Here is a 9,510-nt window from a genome sequence, read left to right as displayed (position 1 = left end):
TAAGTATAAGAGTAACCTTCAAATTCATTTTCATTTTGAATCTTGAACTGCAGACCAGTTTGCAGTTCGCAATTCGAATCGTGAACTGCGAACTGCAGACCAGTTTGCAGTTCGCAATTCGAATTATGAACTACGAATTGCGAACTGCGAACTGAGAACTGCAGACCAGTTTGCAGTTCGTAGTTCGAATCGAAAACTAGGAGCCGCAGACTTGCCGGCACTTTGCAGTTCTACTGAAGAGGGAGGAAGTGCAGACCATTAACATTAATGAGCCGTGCCATGAGAAAATCAACATAGTGGGTTTGCGACCAGCATGGATCCAGACCAGCTTGCGCATCCGCGCAGTCTGGTCAGGATCCATGCTGTTCACTTTTAAAGCCTACTGCAATTAGAGAAACCATTAGCGAACAGCATGGATCCTGACCAGACTGAGCGGATGCGCAAGCTGGTCTGGATCCATGCTGGTCGCAAACCCACTATGTTGATTTTCTCATGGCACGGCTCAAAACTTTATATTTAGCAAATACTGACCTATTACTTATAAGTATAAGAGTAACGTTCAAATATATTTTTATTTTGAATCTTGAACCGCAGACCAGTTTGCAGTTCGCAATTTGAAACACAAACTGCGAACTATAGACCAACTGTGAAATGCATTCTTGTCTGCAATGCGCAAGAAAGTGCTGATCATACTGCACTTTGAAATTTTTATTGTAATCAGCAGACAAGATTGCAGTTTCAGAGTTGGAAACGCGAAATGCGAACTGCAGACTAATTATGAAAAGCATTCTTGTCCGCAATGCGCTGGACAGTGCTGATCAGACTGCACTTTGATATTTGAATCGTAAATTGTAGCCCAGTTTACAGTTTGCAATACGAATCCCGAACTGCAGACCACTTTGCAGTTCGAATTCGAATCGCGAACTGCAGACCAGTTTGCAGTTCGCAATTCGAATCGCGAACTGCGAACTGCGAACTGCAGACCAGTTTGCAGTTCGCAATTCGAAACACAAACTGCGGACTATAGACCAGCTGTGAAATGCGCAAGAAAGTGCTGATCAGACTGCACTTTGAAATTTTATTGTAATCAGCAGACAAGATTGCAGTTTGCAATTCGGAACGCGAACTGCGGACCAGTTTGTAGTTCGCAGTTGGAAACGCGAAATGCGAACTGCAGACTAATTATGAAATGCATTTTTGTCCGCAATGCGCTGGACAGTCAAGTCAAGTCAAGTCAAAAGTTTATGAAATGTAACAAAGGCCTCCGGCCCAAATTACACTACATAATATATAGTAAGTAAATATATAAACAGTTGTGATCCCACAAAATGTATACATATACAATCGGATAAGTTAAAATACATATTCATAGGTTCAGCACACAGTCGACTAGTAAACATAGGCTGCTGAATATCATATTTAACAGGTCAAACATTATTAAGAGTTTCTCAAGATACAATGCTGTTAGATATAACACCTTTTCATTATCAGAGCTAAGTATGTTATAAAAACTTTGTATACTTCTGTCAGATGAATACCAATTAAGAAGATACTGATTACGGATCTCACTAAATTTCTCACATTGAAAAAAGCATGATATTCACATTCAACAATACTAGTGTTACTTCTATTATAACAAAATTGGCAGATATGACGATACGAGATTCAAAAGGTGTATTGTTGTGCTACCAGTTTCAACATGCAGCTTATGGCTTGAACAACGAAATTTTGACATTGCTAGTCTGTATTTAAATGGCAAATTTATTGTAAGGTAACGTTCTGTATTTAATAAAGTTTTAAAATGTTTATAATGGTGACATCTACTTGATTCTTCGATAGACTCTTTCCAGTTTTGTTTATGACAATCTATGAGTCTTTGACGAAAAATACTAACGAAGCAGTCAATATTTCCCAAAATCATGGTGAAACCCAAACATAACCAAACCATACAAAAATAACAAGTGTTTGACCTGAGTAGCCCAGGTGATTCTACCTACGTTATCTAAAGATTTTAGCATAAAATAACACGTTTAGGGTAGCTAGAGTTATCCATCTGTATTAGTTAGCTGATCAGACTGCACTTTGAAATTGAATCGTTAATTGTAGCCCAGTTTATAGTTGCAATACGAATCCCGAACTGCAGACCAGTTTGCAGTTCGAATTCAAATCGCGAACTGCAGACCAGTTTGCAGTTCGCAATTCGAATCGCGAACTGCAAACTGCAGACCAGTTTGCAGTTCGCAATTGGAAACACAACCTGCGAACTATACACCAACTGTGAAAATGCATTCTTTTCTGCAATGCACAAGAAAGTGCTGATCAGACTGCACTTTGAAATTTTTATTGTAATCAGCAGACAAGATTGCAGTTTGCAATTCGGAACGCGAACTGCGGACCAGTTTGCAGTTCGCAGTTGGAAACGCGAAATGCAAACTGCAGACTAATTATGAAATGCATTCTTGTCCGCAATGCGTGCGCTAGACAGTGCTGATCAGACTGCACTTTGAAATTTGAATTGTATACTGCAGCCCAGTTTACAGTTCGCAATATGAATCTCAAACTGCAGACCAGTTTGCAGTTCGAATTCGAATCGCGAATTGCAGACCAGTTTGCAGTTCGCAATTCGAAACGCGAACTGCAGACCAACTGTGAAATGCATTCTTGTCTGCAATGCGCAGGACAGTGTTGATCAGACTGCACGTTGACATTTGAATCATAAAGCGCAGACCAGTTTACAGTTTGCAATTCGAATCGCGAACTGCAGACCAGTTTGCAGTTCGAATTTGAATTGCGAACTGCAGACCAGTTTGCAGTTCGCAATTCAAAACGCGAACTGCAGACCAACTGTGAAATGCATTCTTGTCTGCAATGCGCAGCACAGTGTTGATCAGACTGCACGTTGACATTTGAATCGTAAAGCGCAGACCAGTTTACAGTTTGCAATTCGAATCGCGAACTGCAGACCATTTGCAGTTCGCAATTCGAAACGCGAACTGCTTACTTCAGACCAAATTTGAAATGCATTCTTGTCTACAATTTGCCTGCAGTGCTGATCAGACTGCACACTTGAAATTTGAATCGTAAACTGCAGACTAGTTTGCAGTTCGCAACACGAATCGCAAATTGCAGACCAGTTTGCAGGTCGCAATTCGAAACGAGAACTGCAGACCAACTGTGAAATGCATTCTTGTCTGCAATGTGCAGGACATTGTTGATCAGACTGCACGTTGACATTTGAATCGTAAAGTGCAGACCAGTTTACAGTTCACAATTCGAATCGCGAACTGCAGACCAGTTTGCAGTTCGCAATTCGAATCGCGAACTGCGAACTGCGAACTGCAGACCAGTTTGCAGTTCGCAATTCGAAACGCGAACTGCGAACTGCGAACTGCAGACCAACTTAACTAAAATGTTATTTTAACAAGTTTGAAAGGGGACCACCCAAGGACAATTCCTGCAAAGTTTGGCATAAATCTGCCTAGTGGTTTTTAAGAAGATTTTTTTTTGAAATTGTTGACGGACGCACGACTGACGACGGACATCACCGTGAGCCTTTGGCTAACCTACCCTAAATTTTTTGCCCGACCATAAATGTTTGTATGGCTTTGGAAAATATTTTTTCAACTTTCAACAAAAAGTGCAAAACTTCACTTTTTATGCTTGAAACATGGTCAGTGATATTAGAAATCAACTCATTAATGCTCTAAAGGCATAACCCCCTGATTTGTATTCATTTTTGACATAAAATAATTTCCGAAAAGTCTCACTTAATAAAAAGAAATAAAAAAAAATCCGACCTACCTACCCTATTTTTTTCAGAATTTGGTGTTAAAATGAAAATTTAATAAAACTCCATTTCCAATCTTTTTTTTTTTTTTTTTAGCATCTTTTGGTCTGACATAACAGTTTGACCGTCACAATATAAAACAAACTGTATGCGTCGGATTAGTTCGACTAGAACGCACCCAGTTTCTGATCTGAATCAAATCCCCCTCCAAACTACATTGAACATGGCTGGATTCAGATAATTTTAAGAAAAACACTTCTGTTACCTCAGCATTTAAAATGGGCTTTGATATTTCTTGTATGCATAAGAGAACTAGGAATTTTCCTGATTTTTTAGAAAATATAGAAGCACCTGTATTTACACCCATCACACCACAATAAAGGTTGAAAATGACGTTACACAATGCAAGGAAGCTAGCTTGGGTATCTATATATCTCGGTTAAATCTCTGGGTATGCCTGCATGACTTTGCAACTACACAAATTTAAACCTGTGCAAAGAAAACAGTTCTGATTAAGCTATTTAGCGTCTGTCTAACTGATTAATGTAAAATCAGTAAAATTCTGGATACCTCGGATGCAGCGAAGTACTGCGTCTCTGTACCTGTGTCGTGCAGATGCATTTTGGCACGAAATCTAAGTTCGTCTCCAATGATATCCAGCCCAAGGCGGCTTAATTCGGTGTCTGTTAACTTGACAGCTGTGTCAGCGTCGATATTTTGACCAATAAACTTGTCAGGGCAGGATGTCCCATTTCTGAAAGAACGCGTGTTATACGTACATGTACGTGTCCCGCCATCTTTGTTCTCAGTAAGATTTTTACCCGAAGATACCCGAATGAACCTAACATAATTGTATAACCACAGAGCACATTGTCAATTGCACCAAGAGTGTCAAGTAGACTGGACGTAATGAATTCATCACAGAACATCATGTTTTATTAACCAAGCATAATTATACGAGGAATCTTTCAAAATATATGACACACTTAATTTACCCATCATACAAAAATTTTTTACTATGATAAAACAATTATTATAAGTAAAGTAAGAACTGACTTTTAAGATCGGTCGTAGAAATCTAGCGGTGTGCCGTAACCATGGAAACAGCTACAGAAGCTGGTAAACGCAGAAACTCAAAAATTTTCTTGTGTCATATTTCAAAAGGTATTATTATTAGAAACTTGATTTTTCATTAAGTTACGAATACCTATTGTTTGCAGTGATTATATTCTAAATATCTAATTTCGTTTCTTAACTGTCATGAGCACGTGTAATTTTAAAATGTTGTATAATATGCATGCAATTAAAATTGTAAAAAAATTGATACGTCAGTTTCACATCTTTTTATAGTTTAATGCAACGGATTGCATGCCATATAGGCCATTAATTCGCTTCCTTTTTCAATACATATGGACAATGAAGTTAATTATTAATGCGTTAAATATCGGCTTGGAATATTTAATAGATATTATATGAAAACATGTGGATAAACTGTTTTTGTGACATTGCCTTTTGTTAGCTGTCAGTATTTTATAGATACAGACATGCTTAACATATTTTAATGCATGCATAAAATTGTTCCCTTTATCGTTGATATTTTTACTATTACTGGTACGAAATCAAATATTTTAGATTTGATACCTCTATTGTTTTAATAATTAATCAGATTACCGGACTTTTCTTCATAAATCAGCGGAACCATTATGGGAGTAAACAAGGCCTAGAGTAAAGGTTTCCAGTGTGTGTAGAGCGGTTCTACCAAAGTGATGCTAATGTACATGTAGAAAGAATGTACGATGAAATTTGCGAAATAATAATAATGTTTGGCGTATTTCTTATTTTCGGGGTGGGTCACTTATTGTTACTTTGTTGAAATCTCGTATTGTGCAATACACTTTCCAGAGTTATCATCACCATTGGTATGTTATCAAGTACTATATATTTTGTATATAGACCGGATGGAAAAATAAAACGAAAATACGATGTTTTTTAAAGAGTTTGTCTGTATTTTTTTCATGCACATTGTAGTGGCAATATACATCATCTGCATGCGGTTACGAAGAAAAAATACATATGTTAAAGTGACAGTTTGCAAAAGGATGGTCAGTAAATGTTATCTTTATACATTTTCACTCCGGCTCCGTTGCTTCAATAAGTCGCATATTTCTAGTTATTTTATATACTTTACAGTTGATTGACAAATTGGAAAACAAAATGAAATCCAAATGATCGTTTTACTATGATGACTTACATTCTAAACATTGAAAAACATATATACCATAATCTCGTTTTAAAAAGCAAACAGAACGTAAGTATAGGACTATGTGTAAGGACGAATTTCAAGTGTTAAAGAATAACTGCGGATGGCCAAACCCCGGATTCCCACCCCCCCCCCCCCCCCCCGCCACTTACTCAAATTGTGCAACTTGATTAAATCCTAGACGTCTCAGTGCTATGATTTATTCTTTATTGCAACTTTGTACGACTGTTCCGGTACTTATCAATATGCACACTATATTAGAATCAATTTGCTTTGAGTGAAAATACCGAAATGGTACAAGGTTACATTCTTCATTTGTTTCATATAAACAATTAAATCTTGAGACCTCATTTTCAGTGCTTTAAAGCATTTCAATGATATAAAAACAAATATATAGCCATTAAATATAACATGTCTTCTCACCAAAAAAAAATATTTTGAGATGTTAGGTACATATATCAAATAAAACATCTGTCTGAAAAAACTCACCATCTGAAAATACTCCCCTGAAATTTGTCATTTAGCGATAACCCGTATACATGTAGACATGGGAATTCACAGTGGAAGTGATCTAGATCTTTTCTCAATACAATAAGCAATACAGCTAAGCCAAAGCTATAACTGTCACGTCATTATCTGACTCATATACAAGATCTCATCAACAACATGGATCTACATTTTGAATTGCAAAAACAGATCATCTTACATCATCTTACATGCTTGGCGAACTTCTCTTTTCGTAACACTGGGGCTCATTGTCCCTGCGCAGTTAGTTGGGACCGATAGGCTTTGCTAACTGCCAAATGCTAAATAAGAAGCTGTTAATGCTCAATGCCAATAGCTTAATGTTAATGTTACATACTTAATGCTAAAGCCTAAATACAAAATACTATATGCCGTATACAAAATGCTAAATGTCATAAAAACTCTACATGCAGCCACAGGAATACATTGCAGCAATTACAAGGCAGAGACTGAAACACTCATGAAGGCCTTCTCAATGGTTGAAGACTCGGCAGAAAAAAAGCTCCTCAGTCGTCTTTCTCACATATGCACTGCCTGTTATGGAAGTTCTGATCAACAATAAAGCTCCGCACTAGCCAGGAAAATGCAGAGCCCGAGTATAACCTGCAAAGTAGCACCTCAGTGTATTCTATCCCATTGTGGATTTGCAGGCAATGAAGAGGCAGACAAACTGGCTAAGCTAGAAGCTCAGTCAGAACAACCAACAAAACCTGTGAGTTACAAGAAGAAAGTCACCATCATCAAGGCACTAACGAGACCAAGGATAGAGAAAGATGCTTTTCTTCTCCTTGAACAAGTGATGTTGGTCAGGTTTCTCTCGGGGCACAACAACTTCAATGCTCACATGTACAAAAAAATACAGACTGGCACCATCGCCAATTTATTCATGTGGTGAGGAAGATCAGACTGCGGAGCATATACTTCGGAGATGTAAAAAGGCATGGCCAGGAGCGAGCTGCGACTTGGCCGATAGATACCTCAATGCATCAGAAACTGTATGGAGGCATTGAGGATCTGCGGCAAACCACAAGTTTCATCATGGCTACTGGTCTGAAAATGTAGTAGCGAACGAGAGGAAGATAAAAACAAATACTTTTTGTCAAATGAAAAATGGTAATTCTCAAATTATCAATCTTTGTAATCTTTATCTCTTCAACTAATGAATGTAACTTTTACTCATTTGGAAAAAAGTAAATGTGCTGCCTGTCTAATTTAAAGTAATAACGTTGCAGATGTTACATGGACATGGAACCGAAACATTTTGCTGTAAAATGTTTATTATATAATAGACTAAGATATGTAACAGAGAAAAAGTTATGTAACGAAGGGCAATAATTATATAACTGATATATTCAGCTCTTTATTTCAATGGAAACTTAGCAATGAGCATTTTGACATTTATTGTTTTAACAAAAAGCATTTATCATTGACAATTACCGTTCGAAAACCAATATTTGAAGTTAAGCAGTTCGTAAATAGCATTTTTCATTTTGCATTAACAATTTTGCAGTTACCATTGCGCATTGACCTTCCATATGCATATCGCATTTGGTATGTTGCATTTTATATAATGTATTTGGCATTTTGCATTAAGTGATTGGCATTTAGCATTAAGTATTTGGTGTTTAGCATTAAGTTATTGGCATTTTGCTTTAAATAATTGTCATTTAATATTTGGCTATATTCATGGCGCACCGGCCTTCAAAACATATCAAATGCCATATGCCATATCCTTTGTACTAAATGCCTATAATTATTGCCAAATGGCAAATGCTACTCGTCAAATGCATTAACTTTGTGAGTTAATAATCTGTATCCCTTACACTTATGACTGTTACTTTTAATCACGTGAAAACATATGAAGTTCTATCCGCCTGATTTGAAGCAATAGCATGTTCTGAGGGTTATGAGATGACATGATCGAAACTTACTTAGCAATACGCATTTGGCATTTATTGTTTCGTATTTGCAATTAACAATTATATCATTTATTGTTTGACAATTACAACTGTACCATTTCACAGGCAATATTTGACATTAAGCATATAGCAAATAGCATTTTGCAATAACTTTTTTTCATTTAGCATTTGGCAATTAGCATGGCACACCGGCTTTCCATAGCCTTCCATAGTACTTAATAAATGTCATTTCGTTTTCAAAACATTTTGCATAAGGAATTTGGCATTTAGCATTGTTATCTGATATTTAGCAATTGACAAATAACATGACGCACCAGGTTTCCATATAAACATGTACATTAGCATCACTTTGGTAGAACCGTTCTACACACGCTGAAAGTCTTTACTCTAGGCCTAGTTATTGTACCCATTATTGTACTGCTAAATTATGGAGAGAAGTCCGGTAATATGATTAATTATTAAAGTGATAGAAGTATGAAATCTAAAATACTTTAATTCGTAACAGTAATAGTAAAAATATCAACGAAAATGAGAACAATTTTATGCATGCATTATATGTTAAGCGTATCTATACAATACTGACAGGTAACAATGTCACAAAAAAAAACGAAAAAAAAACGTAATTTATTCACATGTTTTCCAACAAATAATTTGATGAACATTTTTTTTTTCATATTATATATGTTAAATATTCCAAGCCGAGATTCAACGAGTTATTCCCTAACTTCATTGTCCATGTGTATTGAAAAAGGAAGCGAATGAATAATGTATATGGCATGCAATCCGCTGCATTAATATATGAAATGGTGTTAAACTGACGTAGCATTTTTTTTAGAATTTTAATTGCATGCGTATTATATAAAATTTTAAAGCCAAAAATTAGCCATAGTTGTAATTAAGTCTAGAAAACATTTTCTGATTAAAAGAGGCACCTTATTGGTTCACAACTGAATGCACGTGCTAATAACTAAAATTGCACGTGCTGACGACAATTAAGAAATTTAATAAGATATTTAGAA

Source organism: Mercenaria mercenaria, chromosome 16 (assembly GCF_021730395.1).
Source record: "Mercenaria mercenaria strain notata chromosome 16, MADL_Memer_1, whole genome shotgun sequence".
Lineage (NCBI taxonomy): Eukaryota > Metazoa > Mollusca > Bivalvia > Venerida > Veneridae > Mercenaria > Mercenaria mercenaria.
Note: the sequence above shows the minus strand (reverse complement) of the source record.